The sequence below is a fragment of the Mastomys coucha genome, unplaced genomic scaffold, assembly GCF_008632895.1.
Source record: "Mastomys coucha isolate ucsf_1 unplaced genomic scaffold, UCSF_Mcou_1 pScaffold23, whole genome shotgun sequence".
Lineage (NCBI taxonomy): Eukaryota > Metazoa > Chordata > Mammalia > Rodentia > Muridae > Mastomys > Mastomys coucha.
This window is the reverse complement of record NW_022196906.1, coordinates 31,537,545-31,555,183: the sequence shown is the minus strand read 5'-3', so window position 1 is coordinate 31,555,183 and position 17,639 is coordinate 31,537,545.

The following is a 17,639-nucleotide window of genomic DNA, read 5'->3' as shown; positions in this document are numbered from 1 at the left end:
GTGATTCTGACCAGGGGAGCCTACGGTGGCTGAGGAGCAACGAGCACAGTAAAACTTCAGAACAGTTAGCAGCCTTTGGCATAAGAAAGCAAGAAAGGGTTTGATCTGGGTGCAAATGTAGAGGACCAGGCAGTAATTCCCTGGTGTTTACACCGTTTCCCAAGGAAGAGAGAGCGGGCAACCATGCTCCTTCTGAAACATGCTCTGGGGCCCTCCTGGCAGAAATGCTGCTCGGACAGAATGGAGTGCAGAGGAGCACAAGCAGAGGGCAGCTGTAGCAGGAGCATTGTCAGTCAGGCAGTCCTGGAGCCAGGGTAGCAGAGGCGCCCACATGTGCATGCGCGCCCTTCTGGAATCGTGATGATGCCCCAGAGAGCTCTAGGCAGCATAATGATTTGTTGCTCCCTAACCACACAGTTGTCAGTGGTGGCGGCAGCAGCGGCAGCGATGTTGTTGTTGTGGTTTAGCACTTGGCAGCCTCCAGGCGCTGTGCTAGCTGGCTCTCAACATTTCTCAGCAGCTCTCTGCCAACCCCTGGGCATAGCCTCCTCAACACCTAAGTCCTAGTCGGGCTAGCCTCCTCCTCTCCTTCCTCCTCCTCACCCTCCTCCAGGACCCAGGCAGTGTGCAGCTAGGGAGGGGGCAGATGAGATGCTGAGGCACTAATTGTATTAATGAAAATGGCAAACACACATCCTTTCCATCTGGCAGCACAAAGGAGAGGCTGTTGGGGATGCAATTACCCTCTACAGGAGAGAGTAAAATATTTGTCAGGTTTAGCAATAAAATTAATATCCCCCAATTACTAGAGCCTCGCTAATGAGATGAATATAAATTGCCTTCTTTACTTGCAAGAGGAAGAACCTGCCACATGAAATCCAAAGTGCCATGTTTTGTTTTGTTTTCTTCTCTTTCTTTTTCCTAAACCTAGGCATCTCTGCCACCAAGACAGGCATTTTGCATGCCTGACTATTCAGGATAGAGAAGCTGAAGATGACGTTCTGATACCTGCTAGATTCTCCTGTCATCACAAATGGGGGTGTTGGAGTGGGTGTCTTTTGTGCCAGAGGGCCTAAAACTAACCTGGACCCACAAGACAAGATAGCTGAGGTGCCTGCGTTCTGACTCACTAGCCACCCTTTTCATTCCGTTTTCAGGTCTCCTGCAGTCAGTGGTATAGTAGCCCACTTTCCATCAGATAATGCAATTTCCAACCTATTTTTCCTTTGTGAAATTTGTATATAGCAAAAGCTGGGTTTGCTTTGAGCAGAGCATATGCTTCATATTTATTGGAATAAGTTTCCTAGTTCCTTAGCATTCTGTTCACTGATATTCCGTAAGTTAAAAATATCTCTGCTTTACCCCCGATACTCAGTAGTAGGCAGCCACAGTTTTCCTCTATAGTTTTTCTGGGCAGAAACCAGAACATGCTCTCTACAGCCTGAGGGAGTTTGCTATACCTTGGCAGAGCCTGACCTGATTTCCCACCCATGAAGAGAAATACAATTTTCTTACTTTCTACCAGTTTCACAGATAATGATATCAGGCAGCTTCATTCCTGGAGCCAGAACCTTTATTTCAGAAAGAAAAAGGCAAACACCCTATTTTTCATTATAGAAGTCTAGAAGTATAATGCCTGTCGCATGAGAGGAATGTGCTTGTGCAGCAGGTAAACCGAAAGGAATCTAAAAACTCTTGTGCTTTTGAGACTCTAGGAGTTGTGGTGATTTCAGTGGGTGAAACTTCTCAGGAGGGGTGGGCTATGAATCTCCGGGAATATCACTTGCTGAGTCATTGGTAGGTTGTCTCTGGAATTTTCCAGAGGTCCAATGCTGAGCCCCTTTAGATGAGGGAGCTATCGTTTCATCAATGGAACATTGGTTTTTTACAACTCCAGCAACAAGGGAACAATGCACAAGCGGTCCAATGGATCAGTACTGTGCACAGTGGTAGAAACTGGAGTTAAAATGGCAGGATCAAAAGTCAAATGCACAGCTCTGTGTACGAGAAGGAGAGATGGAGTTAGGCAAAGACAGAGGTGGGAGGAGTAGGGAGTCGTAACTAAGAGAAAAGAACAAATTCCTTGGAAGATACTTCAGTAAAATGTGTCCATCTGTGCTGCTGGAGGACACACATTCACACACACTCATACACATACATACATACACACACACACTCCTACCTTGTCAAAATCTAATTGCAACAATCCTTTCAGCCTGTGGTCTTGATTGAGTGAAGGAACTGTCCAGAGTAGGGTTACCACTTGATAGGCTGTCTTCCTAGACATAGCCTTAAAGAGAAGCAGTCCAAACATTCACTCACTGGGTTAGATATTCTTTTATTAGTTGATTATCAATCACTTGATGTATCTTTTTACACATAAACAATGTATCAAATGGCTTGCTGGAGCAGGGATACAATGATGAGAAACAAGACAGAGAAATGCCATTCCCAGATCAACTGTCAAAGCTGAATCCATCAATCATAAAAGCAAAGCCATTTTGTGTGAGAAAGAACTGTAGTCACAGCTCTGTCTGGGGCTACCTGGAAAATAGCATTCTCTGCCTTGGCAATAGCAGTTGGATCTCCCACCTGGTCTCCGAGCAACTGCAACCACAAGTAAGAAGTGTAGAGAGCAATATTTATTGAGTGCCTATTGTATGTCTGGCTATACTAGGTTTTCACATAGATCGTTGAGACAAACATCACTGCTCTCATTTTTCACAGTTGAGGAAGCCAAGGGAAGTTAAGGTCACATAGCCGATAACCTAAAATTTGAGTCAAACTACAGACGCTAAAATTCCATGTTCCTTCTAATAATCAACTGGTTGTCTCCACCTGGGGTTTTGGCCAGGAAGGGTGAGTCAGCATTAGGAAAACAAGAACCGAAGACACTCTTAGGTACTATGGGGATGTGGCGAAGTGAAACACGCAGCTAGGCACAGAGAGATCATATGTAGGCCAGTACAGCTTGGCCTGAAATCAATCTCTGGATACACCAGTTCTCCCAAGGCATTTGTTTCATCTACCCTACCTACAACCCCTGGAACCAGTAGGAGCAACCACGTACCCAAGTCTCCAGTATTCAGCTGGAACCAAACCCTTTTCTCCCTGGTGTTTTCTCCGTGAGATGCTGAAGGAGTATTGCAGAAGCAAGCCAGGGTGTGAGTAAGGAAGGAGCTGCTTATGTAATAGGGATCTACACCATTTAGGGTACATGGACCTCTCTGGGAACCAAGGAGCCAGAATATTTTCCAAGGTTCCCTCTCAAGATAATTCACACTTGGGTCTGTCCTCCTGAGCAACTCACAGCCACCGCTTTCAGTGGCCCGACCTAGAAGTGTTCTTTCTCCTCTTTCTCCAGGAGAGACCCTTCCCTCACACACGTGGCATGCCAAGAATCATCACAGGGGGTCTTGTTTCTACTCCCAGCCAACACCTTTGTCTCTTTCACAGTCTATATGGCACCTCTCTGGGCTTGTGCCCACCCCCAGTTTGTCTTTCAATGCCTTCAGCCTTTTTGAAAGTGCCTAAGATGACTGAAGTTTTTTCTCCCCAGGGCCCAGCGAGGTTATCATGGCTTCTAATTATCAAGCTGTGAGCAGAGGAGGGATGTCAGCAGCTTCTACTTAAGATGAAATGTCTCAGCCTGGAACCCTGGTTTCCAATTCCTCCTCCGCTACTAATTACTTTTGTGTCCTGGGAAATTCACTTACCTCTCTTGACCTCAGTTTCCTTCGTTCACAGCAGGGGGTTAAACTAGACGCCTTAGAGAGTCTTTGCAGTCAGTTTCCTTTACTTACGAACCTAAACTACCTTACATCTTCTTCCATTCCATAACTTTGGAAGTGACAACACTCCATGGGTTGGTTGCAAGGGACCACAAAAGCCATCCAAGGCCCTTCCCATCAACAATCTAGCCACTCACTGAGTTAGTCCTCTTACACCAAGTTCTCTGAGAGATGCAGCTACGGCCACACTCCTGGCGGTAAGGGGGTTGCCACACCAGTGTATTGCTCTCTGACCCCTGTTCTTTGCCCTGCACTTTCTTTCCACACTTGATCCTCTGCCAGTTCAGCTTATAGGGGGTTTCTTCTGCCCAGCAGGTGTCTGCCCACTAACCAGTCCCTCCCAGAAGTTAGAGGAGGCCATCTGGAAGAGGAGACTGGTTCCTTACCCTAGCCACCCTCATCTCAGCCTCAGGACAGTTTTGCTCTGATCCACACGCCCTGAGTGGGCTGGCTCCTGTTGCTAGGAGAACCTGACCATTTACATTTCTGGCTGTTTTTATTTTAGATTAGCAGCCACATTGCTGCAAGAACATAGGGTATTTTAGGAGAGACAGAAAAAGAAAGGGTGAGAAGAGAACCTAACATGAGCCCTCCTTCCCAAGGTCTTCCCAAATACACAGACCACAGCGATAGCCACTCCATATCTCAACCCAGCCAGCTTCTTGCCTCCTCTTTTTACCCCTAACAGCACCCCAGACCAGTTCTGACAGCTTTACCAGCACTTTCTAGCCACATAGGAACATGATAGCACAATTTCTTCCAGGAAAAGCAGAAGTCAAAACACTTAAAACCTACTAACTCCCACAGCAACACTTTCCTCTTGGTAAAACCTCAACCAAATAGATACTCTTTGAGATCACAAACACCTGATGTCCAGATATACTCCAGCTCTCTCCACTGCCCTGATTCATTCTCTCCTAGGTCATCTCTTAGATACATGCGTGACTTTCCCTGCAAGCCTTCACAAGAACCTATATTACCTTTGTAGACTGCCTTCTGTTCTAAAAATCCCAGCCCCTCATACCACACTGCCTTTCCATGATAACAAGAATTTAGTCTTCTATCTCTGTGCTTCTAGAAGCTGATGCCTAAGTCATTCTTAATGCTAGCTTCTTTCTTGCTTTTGTAGTGTCTTGCTCATAGTAGGTGTTCTTTAATACCCTTTAAACTTCAATGCAATAGTTTTTATCTCATATTTTATTGAGTTATATTTTAATATTATCTTAGAAGCTTGTTCTTTTCAAATGAGAGACAGAAGAAAATGAATCTGGATGGGAAGGGAGGTAGGGAGGGACTGGGAGGAGTAGAGGGAGGGGTAACTGTAATCAGAATATATTATGTGAGAAAAGACTAATACTAAAAAAGAAGGGGAAAAAACCCTTTGTCCATTCCCATGAAGCACACACTGAGCCCCACTAGGAAGTGTATGCCATGAAACCTTCTCTATAACTAAAGAGCCTTATCCCTGTTGGGTAAGAGATTGTAAACCATGAATATGATGATGAAAATATGTGACACTCAGAGAGTTACAAGAAGGCTCCTAGAATAGGTTCAGGGTTGAGATGATAGGGGAGGGTAATAAAGGATAGTTTCTTAGAGAAGATCCCTGGGGAAGGGTTGAGAGTCCACAACAGATGCCCATTGGAGTCAGTTAGACCAGCTGTGCCAAGGTGCAAAGACCTAGGAGAAATAGACTGAACCAAGTCTCCCTATCCTGTGGTCCTAACCAGAGAGACTTTCAACTCACCCCTCCCACATCTTTCCCAGTTGTAGCTTTCTCAAGAGGGAAACATGTCTTCTCTTCCTTTGTCTATCTGTTCTAGATGTGGGGAGCAAAGTGCTGCCAGGACGATGATAATTATCAGGGACCAAACTAAGTCTTTTCTAGATATACACCACAACCCCCCCTCAGTGTAACAAACACATCTTTTAGTCTTATTCTTAGCATCACCACTATTATTTGAGATTTTCATACATGTATAATATATTCTAATCATTTCCCAGCTCCCATGATACATGTCCATCCTTCATCCATACCCACTGAACCCCTCTTCTTCCTTACAAGTCCCCCTCCTATCTTCATGGCCTTTTATTTGTTGTTCCCTTTTGTGTATGACCCTCTGAGATTAATTAGAGCTGCTGTCATGAGCATGGATGAGAGGTTATGTATTAAAGCATGGGCAATTTACTAATGGCTACACCAACGCAGAAAACGACTTCTCCTCCCTTAGCATCTATTTAAGTCTCCTCAGCTGGATGTAGGGCCTCATGAACCTCTCACATATACATGATGCAATGTTGATGGATTCCATCTTGGATAGATCTTGCAAAGGTATATCACAGTGGCTATGAGTTCTTGAGTACAGTGACTACGTCATGTCCTGAGGACAGTGTTTTGCAGTGCTCCCCCATACCCTCTAGCTCTTACATTCTTTCCTCATGATGCTCCCTGAACCTTAAAAATCAGGGTTATATAGATATCCACTTAGGACTGAGCACTCAACAGTCATTTATTTTTAGAATTTCAATCAGTTATGAGCCTTTACATTAACCATTGTTTACGTCAATCAGAAACATCTCTAGCCAAGCTAGATTGTGGTACTAATCTATAGGTATAAACACAGCTGTTTGAAAAGGGATTTGACCATCATGTCTGTTTAGAAAACAGTAGTAGGTTGTAAGGCTGTGGCCTCCTCAGCCCTGCACTTTTAAACAGATTTGAAGTAAAAGGTATGAGCTCCTTCCCATGGAGTAGGTCTCAGATCTAAGTTTTTACAAAAGGGCAGTTGATTCTTCTCCATAACAGCCATGACACTATTGCATGGGTGGGCACATCTGCCCTGCCAGGTTTGTGCTGTAGTCTCCAGAGCTGGTAGCTGAGTAAGACAAGCATCCTTTCAAATAACTGAGCTCTATGAAACACTGGCTCCACCAGCCCAATTGTGAGTTTAGGGCAGGTTGATAGAACTCAAACCGAAGCAGCCATTGAAGGTCAGGAGCCTCCCTTCCATCAATTCTACTGTCTTCTCCCCAGCATCAGAGGTTTTTGTCTCTTCTGAGACAGTATAGCAGAAACTCCTAGTCATCTACCATCCATTCCTCTTTGCTCATTAACAAAAACACTGGTTTTATGTGGAGCTACATGTAGTCAGCTAGAAGATTAAAGTTTCCAGATCCTCTTGTAGGTTTCTGGAGACGGTATGTTGGAAGTAAATTTCTAGGGAAATTCATGAACTCATCTAACCTGCTTCTCAGACCCCCCTCTCTTTTTCCTCTTCCTGCCTAGAATACAGACATTAAGCTAGAACTGTAGCAGTCATCTTAAGCATAGAGAGACTCTACTGGTAAGTATCACATTCTAAGAATGACACTGGAAGTCTACCAGTTCCACTAGAAACTCACAACTGTGTTTCCAATTACCTGCCTATGTACACGCACACAGTTTCTAGAGTCTGATAAACCATCAAAGTGATGCATAAAGTTCAGGTTCAGAGCCGTACTCCAGAACACATGGGTTACAGGAATGTGCTCTGGACTTTATCAAGATAATCTCTTAGTCACAGAACTCTTTTGGGTACACTGAAGTCTCTGATCTACTGCAAAAGGAGACTCAGTTACAAATATTGACCATTTATATAGTTGGTTGCTTTCTTGTTACTTTGTTAATTATTCTATTGTTGTTTGTGGGGTTTGTTACATTATTAACCTAGGCTTACAGCTTGTAGGCTAAACAGTACTTTAACACTGAGCTATATCCACAGCTCTTTTTTTGACTTTTCATTTCACAATCTCACAAAGCTAACCAAGGTGGCCGTGAATTTATATAATCCCCCTGTCTCAGCCTCTTGAGTAGTTGGGATTATAGGCCTGAGGTACTAAGCCTGAGTGTATGTTATAATTACTTTTTTTCAATCGTAAGAGCTTTGTATAGAGAAAAAAAAAGTCCCTGTGTTATAGAAGTGAAAGGAATCAGTGCTATCCTGACTTCTGTGATCACTGTTGTTAGAATGGAGAGAGCCTAGGACTACACAGGAGCCTGTGACTAGCCAAGCCCTGCCCTGGCCTTCTTCTCAAATGCCAGCACCCAGACCTTCCCTGTCTCATGGCCCTCTTAGCAGTTCTGATGATGACCTCACCACCACCACCGTACCCATCTCCTGCTTCCTTTCCTTCTCCAGCTATTCTCTGGGCTGCCAATCCCACCCCAGAATTACTTTATACCTGTAAGGAAATTAGCGTTTATGTTGGGACAGAAAGTGACACTGTTCAGTTCTCACTGTCATTCTGTTCTTAATTAATATTTAACCTCAGAGAGATTGTGTAGCAGACGGAAGTGGCTGATGGGAGAACAAAGCCCTGGCTGGCTCTCCTTGTCAACACTACCTCCCCCACTTCCAACTCCTCTTCCTGCATGGAAGGGTTCCAAAGGACCCAGAGGCCCAGGGGAGGAGCGCCAGGAGTACCCCTGAGGGCTCTCACCTGTACTCTTGATGGATGACTACCCCCAGATCTCACATATTGCCAATCCTTCTACCACTAAGTGAGAACAGCTGGTACCCAGAACCTGTTTCTCAATGCCCAGAGCTAGACCTAGGGCCTGGCACACCAGTAAGGATGAAGAGATAGGCGGGGGTAAAGAAAAGCAATGCAAATGTGCCCCTCAACAGATTATATTTAATGCACTATTTTTAGTTGCCTTCAATCCCTCGGGGCTGTCAGGGCGGTTGCAGCCCCACTCCCCCGGGAAAGGAAATGACAGGCATTATTACCCAGCCCAGGAACACTGGTGCAGTGCGTGGTGGGTGGGGGAGGTGCTGCCTTGCCAGCTCCAAAATTTGGGAACTTAACTTCCAACGGGAAATCGAGGACACAGAGAGAGGCAGCCACAGGACCACCTCCTCCGTTTGCAGCCAGCCAGCCAGATCAGACCTGCGTACTGGTCCACTGGGCCCAGACCAGGAGTGTGGGAGTCTCTTCAGTCCTCAAGTTGTCTCAAAAAGTAGGTTATACAACATCCTTCACTGCCAAGTTCTTCCTGCTCTCTAATCTTAGCCCTGCCTCCGGTCTAAGCCCAGTTCCCCTTGCTCCTCATGCAGAGGCAACGGAGGACAGCTGGCCATCATCCCCCAGCCAGAGCCCTTCTTTGTCTTGAAGAAAATGATTCAATTTCCTCTCAGCCTTTTCTTCTCCAACCTGAGTCATCCGAAGTCTTTAACCTTTCCTCGTGTCATTTTTTTTTCCAGCTCTTCTTCTTGCCACTCCTCTAACCCCGTCTTGAATATGACTCCAAGCTCTTCCTGGGAACCTAAAGAGACCCTAGACTTCCTCCACAGAGCACCAGAGCTCAAATGGAGAAACTTATTGCATGTTGTCCTGGAGAGTTTCCCTAATTGCTGTGGTTCTCTTGCCTCCCGACAAGATCAGAGGCTCCACATAGGCTTCGCCTCCACCCTCTTTCCTGCAGCCTCCTCTGCACCCAGCTGAGTGCAAGGCTTATAACATGTGGCACATAAATTTTCATGATGTCTGATTTGAAATGAGGTGCACACATAAAATTTTTGGCGAGGTACTTGTGATTTACTGATAAATTATACAGCAGCTTTTGAGTTCCAGTTTTTATTATTGTATTACACGCTAGGTAGACCTTCGGAGAATGCTTATATTTTTAACCATAGCATTGTAAACTATATAAACTGTAGCAGTATATAGCATTCATTCTATAAATATTTATTGAACTTCTGCCGTGTGTCAGGCACTATGCTAGATGCTGGGGTCTCAAAATGAAGGGCCAAATTCTGGTTCTGCAGGTATCGACAGTCTCCATGTGAAAGAAAGAAGGCACGATGAGCAAGCAGTGTTACAACGGAAGTACCAGGAGACACTGAGAAGCAAAGATATGGACACAGCTCTGTATCCTAATGATTTCATCTTGCTAGAAATTGGTGGAAAATGGTTTTAACTGCCAGCATCCTTTCCTGGGGTTAGCCACCATCTCCCTGACTCCATGTGTTCCTAGAATATTTGTCAGGGTGGTTGGTGTTATAGTTTGGATCCTGAATGCTTTCCAAAGGCCCATATGTGGTTTAAAGGCTTGATCTCCGGCCAGAGTCATTTTTGACAGATCAGTAGTTTCTTCCTAGTGTGAGGAAGTCAGGTCTCTGGATCCTGACCCTTTTCTCTCTCAGTTTCCATGCTCCCATGAGGTGAATAGCTTCCTCTGTCACATATGCCCATCACGAGGTACTGTCCCATCACAGACCCAAAGCAACAGGGCCAAGGGCACATAGACTGGAACCTTCTGAAGCTATGAACGGTTAAAAACAAAAATCTTTCTTCCTTACAACTGATTGTTTGAGAACTTTGTCACAGTAATGGAAAACTGCCTAACACAATTGGCAAATTCCCAAGGTGTGCTTAGAGCCCTCCCCAAAAATGTCTTGTATGGATACACAGAAAGATGATCTCTTTTCTTTTAAAGACTTAGAATGTCATCAACCTGTTATCTTTCTTATACCATACCTATCTGAGGATATAACCAGCAGAAAGCCTCTAAGGGGACCCTTGTTGAAAGACAGGGAGGCACATAAAAGACCCAACATCATCTGAGCCCTGGGTCCAGTCATCTTAGCCTTGTTAAGCATCCAGTAAGTGCCTGGTTTTGTTTAGGCTTGTTTAGGCTTGTTACTCTAGAAGGAAGTACACACTTCAAAGTGCCTTTGATTCTGAGGTGGCTTCTCCTAGAGGGGAACAAAGGGTTGAAGATGATTTCCTGATGTGCAAATGGATTTCTAACACTATGATGTATACAGATTGAGAAGAAACCCATCAAGGCAGTAGAAATGACCATATAGTGCAGAGGCTGAAATTAAAGGGAACTCTAGGTTTGCTGCCTGTCAGCTGTATACCCTTGCTCAAGCTACTTAGCCATTGCTTCCCCTTGAGATCCTCATCTATGAATACATTTGCTTCATTGGATTGTCTTTATTTTTCCCCCTTCCCTTTTCCCTCTTGCTCCAGCCTGCACTTGCTCCAGCCCTCACTGGATTTTCTTGAGCATGACATGACTTGATATACTAAGAGTACATATTACTATATTATATAATAAGGCAGGCTTTCTTTATTCACTGTCTAACACGCCATCCTTCCATTGTGGAACACTGTTTTTCCTCCAACTCCAAGCAAAAGGTTATGGAGGACACTGCAGGCAGAGAGCAATCCATCAGAACTCTTGGGCTGGGTCACTCATAACATTTCATCTCCCTTACCACAAAGATTGACACAGGCAAGAGCAAGACTCCCATCTAGAGCTGAGAAGGAGCTAGAGCTACAATTCTGCACTGCTATGTTAGTTATTCCATATGGTGCAGCAAAGAAGACTGTTGGCATGCCAACCCCTTAAAAGGAAAGGACACTGCACTGGTGTGATGATGCCTCAGCAGGTAAAGGTGCTTGCCACCAGGCCTGGTGAATTGTCCTGAATTAGACCCCTGGTTTAGATCTGAATTGGATCCTGATAGCTATCCACATAGTAGAAGGAGAGAAGCTACTCTGGCAGGTTGTTGTTCTCTGACCCATTCACATGCTCCATAAAGAAAAATCCCTTTCTCCAGCTGGAAATGGTGGCACATGCCTTAATCCCAGCTCCCAGGAGGCAGAAAAATAGGTGGATCTCTGAGTTCAAGGCCAGCCTGGTCTACAAAGCAAGTTCCAAGACAGCCAGGACTACACAGAGAAACCCTGTGTTGAAATACAAAATAAAGTCCCTTTCTCTGGGCTGGAGAAGTAGCTCAGTAATTAAGACCATTTGCTGCTCTTCCAGAGGACCTGGGCTTGGTTCCCAAAACCCACATGGCCACCTACATAGAGGCTCACAGTTCTAGGGGATCCAATACCCTGTTCTTCATCAGGCTTGCACATGGTGCACATACTTACATGCAAGCAAAAAAATATTTTAAAAATATAAATCATTTTAAAAGATGTCTGTCTTTGTCTCTCTGTGCATCTCTTTCTCTTTGTCTCTCTGTCTGTGTCTCCCTCTGCCTCTGTCTGTCTCTTTCTCTCTGTCTGTCTGTCTGTCTGTCTGTCTGTCTCTGTCTCCCTGTCTGCCTGTCTCTGTCTCCCTGTCCCTCTGTTCCTCTTTCTGTCTGTGTCTCTGTCTGTGTCTCTGTCTCTCTCTGTCTCTTTCTCTCTCTCTCTCTTTCTCAATGTAAAACAAATGAAATATAATAAATGTTCATAATAAATATTTGGCACAAGAAATGCTCCCAAGAAAATGTTTTGAGACCTTCCCCACTTACAGAATCTGTTTTAACTCAGAAGCCCATGGGCAAGTGCATGCATGTGTTCATGCTGGCTTATAATAATGATAGAGATGCTGACAGTAATAGAAATGAACAATAAAGAAACAAAAAGAAGCCCAGTGTCCCAGAGGTCTCAGCTCACTGGTACAAGTCAGCCCTATCCAAAGGTAATGTCCATTTCAAAGGAGACAAGCACACATTTGCTGAAAAAGGGGCAGGGAATCTTTATCATTGGGGCAACAATTAATTGCCCCTTCCAAACATTGAAATAGATAGATTGGTAGCTGTTTATGGATTATCAGTTAGTCTCACTGCCTGAGGAACTAAAGAGGTTAGATACACAAGGGGCTCTGCATGAACATCCCTCTCCTTTTAATTTGTCTCCTTCCAGAGCTACCTTGAAAGCCTTTATTTTTACTTAAAGATGTAGCAGGCAGACCTGTTATCTGGCTAGAAATAAAATGTTCAAAGCCATTAGTTTTCATCTTTCTCTTAAGGGACACCTCCTTAATTGCTAGTAATTCTAAGTGTAGTCAGCTTGTGCCTCCAACTTGGAACAACATGGAGAGGTTATAGGGGCAATTAGAAATGAGACACTAGAAGACAAGGCTTCCTGTGTGACTGTGGAAAGTCTGAGTGGTCACCTCAGAGTCTATAATGGTTCCTTCAACAAAGCAAAGCCAAACTAGAGCAACCAATTAGGAGAGTGAGGCTGCATGAGGCTACATGAATGCCTGTCTGATTTTCTAGCTGTCCCTAGAGTTTTCAGAGACTATCACCAGAGAAGCCCTGGAAGTAACGAGCACATATGGACTCCATTTTGTCAAAACAATGGGTGCATCATCATGACCTGACACTCACTGAGCATATTGTAATGTATCAGGGCTATACTCTTCTACCTAGTGCAACAGGATGTGTTATATCTTCTTTAAGGGTCAAACTTGACATTCTTTCTTTTGAGAGCATATACTACATAAGACTGTGTAGACACAGTCTGTACAGAGACTAAAGAACTGTTGAAATGCTAGTGGAATTTATTGATGCCTCAGAATCAGAAGGAGACACGGTTTTGCCTAGCATGTCTTCTAAGCAGCAGGATCATTCCCACCAACAATCCAACCCAGAAACAAGTCATGTTCAGCTCTCCTCCCCCTCACCCCACTTGAACACACAACCCAGTGAAGACAAAGCAAAACTAACACAAATACACATCAACCCAAACAATATCAACGCACACACTTCAGTGTTCCACACAAACTGCTGAATAGCAAAAGCTTAAGATTAGTAATCTCTTATTTTTCAGGGCTCTAGTCTGATAAAAACTTACTCAAAACAGAACTCAAGAAAACAAACTCACTTCCCAGTGTTGTGCAAGAAGGGTGTGCTATCTGGATAAAAGTATTCTTATTTTTGCATATGGAAATACATGGGTCCAAATAAGCAAATTTCTACCATGATCCCATGAAATGCCTTTCATTCTGGGTAGGACCCATAAGGAAGCTACAGTGACTGAGTTCTAATTATTCACCTATATCATGGCCACACTGCACAGCAGCCAGTGCGAATGATTCTATCAATGTGTCCTTCCTCCTGAAGTTCAAGGGTAAGAGACATTTCTATACCAACAAGTTTACTGTGAGGAAGCACTTGGGAAATTTCAGCACAAGATAATTTTTGTAGGTTTAAAGACATGCGTAGGTGTTACACTCTTAGCTCCTTATAGTAGTCACGCCTTAGTCTTTATTCACCCAACAAAGACTGGCTTGTCCTAGTAGACAGAAGCCATTGTACTGCTTAGGTTTTATCAGCTTCTCGAAAACTAGAAGCCACCTGGAAGAGGAAACTTCAACTGGTTCCATCAGATTGGCCTGTGGGCATGTCTCTGGGGAATTATCTTAAGTAACTATTGATGTCGAGGGCCAAGCCCACTGTGGGTGGTGCTACATGGAACAGGTAGTTCTGGGTTCTATTCCACAGCATTTCTCCCAGGTTCTACTTCAGTTCCTGCCTTGAGCTCCTGCCCTGGCTCCTTGGATGATGGACAGTAACCATGAGATGAACTAAGCCCTTTCCTTTCCAAGTTGCTTTTTGGTCATGGTGTTTATTATAGCAACAAAAAGCAAACCAGGACACACATTAGCATATGAAGTTATTCAAGCAATATGAGATTAATAACATCTCAGTAGCTCATGAAAGAAATGTCCTGGGAAGTGGTGGCACAATTTTTAATTCCAGCACTTGGGAAACAGAGGCAGGTAAATTTCTGTGAGTTTGAGTCCAACCTGGTCCACAGAGCAAGTTTCAGGACAGCCAGGACTACACAGAGAAACCCTGTCTTGACAAACAAACAAACAAACATACATACATACATACATACATACATACATAGAAAAAATAAAGCTTTCTGATATTATCACGATAAAGACTCTCTGAGACAGTGTTAAGCATTCAAATTCAGGCTGGTGAGATGGCTCAGCAGATAAGAGCACCCGACTGCTCTTCCAGAGATCATGAGTTCAAATCCCAGCAACCACATGGTGGCTCACAACCAGAGTTCAAACTCTGAGGCAAGTTTCTCTTGTGGGACCTGCCCAGGCTCACTGCTACCAAACTGGCTGCCTACCTTGGCCTCTCTTGTCCAATACCTAGACTATAGCTCTACCTTGAACATCACTGGGCATAGGTGAGATGACGTTGAAGTACTTCACCAGGCCAAAGAAAGGAAATGTTAAAGCTGAAATAAATAATAACATTAAACCAAGTCAAGGGTACAAACCTAGCTTTTTCCTGGTCTTCCAGTCCTGGCACACTCTATCTGCCATGTTCCCACAGAGCAGCCTCCTCAGTGAGGACATATGAAAAACACATCTCTGTGCCTCAGCTCATAAGAATGGAAACCGAAGACCAGATTGCAGAGCCATGAAAATCTGTCTCCTTCAGAAAGCTTTGCCTTTTTAGTCTTCCTTTTTTTTTTTTTTCAGTTCATTTAATTTATGTGTATGAGTGTTTTGCTTGTGTTTGTATAATGTGTATAATATGTGTGCAGCGTCGCCGGAAGCCAGGAAGGGGCATCAGATTCCTTAGAGCTGGAGTTGTGGATGGTTGTGGGCTGGCATCTGGGTCCTGTGGACTGAATTTGGATCCTCTATAAGAACAGCAGGTGTTCTTCTTGTTGAAGAAGTACTGGGTCTCTGAAAACAAAACAAAACAAAACAAAACAACCAAGCAAACAAAAACTGTCCCATTTCCAGTAAGGTCATAACTGGTTACTGCAATGGGCAGTTTGCACTCTAAATCTTGCTTCCTCTTGACATACTTTTATTAATTTCACCCTTTAGTCATTCAATTATTAGAAAAAAATATACATTGTCTACTATATCCCATATAGTGCCTTAAAGCTACAATGATTAAATAATTCTAATTTTTCCTTATTGTTTTATACTTTATGTTTTCTGTAACAAATACAATGGAGCCGGGCGGTGGTGGCGCACGCCTTTAATCCCAGCACTTGGGAAGCAGAGGCAGGTGGATTTCTGAGTTCAAGGCCAGCCTGGTCTACAGAGTGAGTTCCAGGATATCCAGGGCTACATAGAGAAACCCTGTCTCGAAAAACCAAATAAATATAATGGAAAGTATATACAATGTGATAATTTGGTATATGTGTACTGAGCTGGCTAGTTTGATGTCAACTTAACACAGGCTATAGTTATCTGAGAAGAAGGAACCTCAAGTGAGAAAATAATATTGGGCTGTAGGCAAACCTATAGGGTATTTTTTTTTCATTAGTGATTGATGTGGGAGGTCCCAATACATTGTGGGTGGGACATCCCTAGGCAGGTGGTCCTGGGAGGAATAAGAAAGCAGCTGAACAAGCTATAGAGAGCAAGGCAGCAAGCAGCATCCCTTCGTGATCTCTACATCAGCTCCTGCCTCTAGGTTCCTGCCCTGTTTGAGTTCCTACCTTGACTTCCTTCAGTGATAGACAATGATGTTGAAGTGTAAGTCAAATAAATCCTTCCCTCTCCAAGTTGATTTTGGTCATGGTGTTTCATCATACCAGTAGTAACCCTATCAAAGACATGTACATTATAAAATGAATACTATAATCAAATTAACACAACCTATACACAATTATTGGTGTCTGTATGTTGTATACTTGTATCACTCTCTTAGGAAATGTTACCATGTTACCTTGGGTCCCTAGAATTTCATCTCTTTCCCTACAGAACACAGTATAATAATACATTTTTTTAAAAAAAGTACTAAGGAGGCCTTATATTTCAGAGATACATATGTAGGTGTCTATAAATAAAATAATGAGAAAATTCTGAGAGACATAAATTAAAGTTTGATGATGAGTTGAAAATTACTGATGATGAAGGATGTATAGATACATTGTATCCATATATACTATGTGACTACCTATATATGTGTGTGTCTGTGTGTGTGTATACATATACATACATACATATGTATATATCAGTTAAAACATACATGTGTCTGGATCTCTGACTAATGAGGTTATTTTCAGGTTGTTTCTGGAGTTTGCTATTTAAATGGTATTAAATGCTTGAGGCCGTGTTCTTAAAATGCATGTTGGGTAAATGTTCCAGGAAGATGTGTTTGCCTGGTAGGTACTGGTCAGCTAGAAGAAGCTTTTACGTATGGGGTAAGCAGAAAGCAAACTGAATGAGGGGAAGAGGTAGGAGAAGCAGATGTTTGAGAGAATACAGGAACGAGAATCAAGCCATATCCAAGATTTTGAACCACACTGAGTCTCAGTTCAGAAAAGAAGTGGTGGATGGGAAACAGTGACCTAGCTGCAGGAGCAAAGGCCAGGCTGGGTAGTTCGTTAAAGAGCATGGAGGCTGAGCACTATGGTAGTGAGAGTCATTTGATGTGTTTCGTGTGGTCTAGACATTCCCCAGTGTGTAACCACAGATGGCAAAGAGATACCGAACTTCAAACATTAAAAACCTCATGTATATGGAAAGAGATCAAGACTTCAGTCTTGAGGGTTCCTCCAGCCAGGGCAAAGGTTGCATGAGTTCAGTGACCTGAAATGAACATCGTGGCTCACAGAATTTGCACCTGCCTCCCATGCCCTCTGCCCACTCTCAGACCTCTTCACTTATATGGATCCAAACCTTGTTTCAGGTCAGCTTTCTTCAGAAAGTCTTTGTGATCATCCAAATTCTCCGCTCTCATAATAGTAACTATCTATGTCATTCATTATGTATGGTTTATAGCTTTTATTTCATGCACAAGAACTAAGAGGGAAGTGGATGGGGCTAATTTTTTTTTTAAATCAAACACAACCTGCCACACAGAGCCAGAAGTTCTGGGGGAGTTGGAGGGACAGGTGTGCATGCACATGTGTGAATCAAGTGCTTGTAGACACTAATATTAGATGTCTTCCTCAGTGACTCTCCAGCTCATTTTTCAGACAGGGTGTCACACCAAACCTGGAACTCAATGATTAGGTAGGCTACCTGGAAAATGAACTCCAGGCATCTATCCATCTCTCCCCTCCCCAGCACTGAGCTCT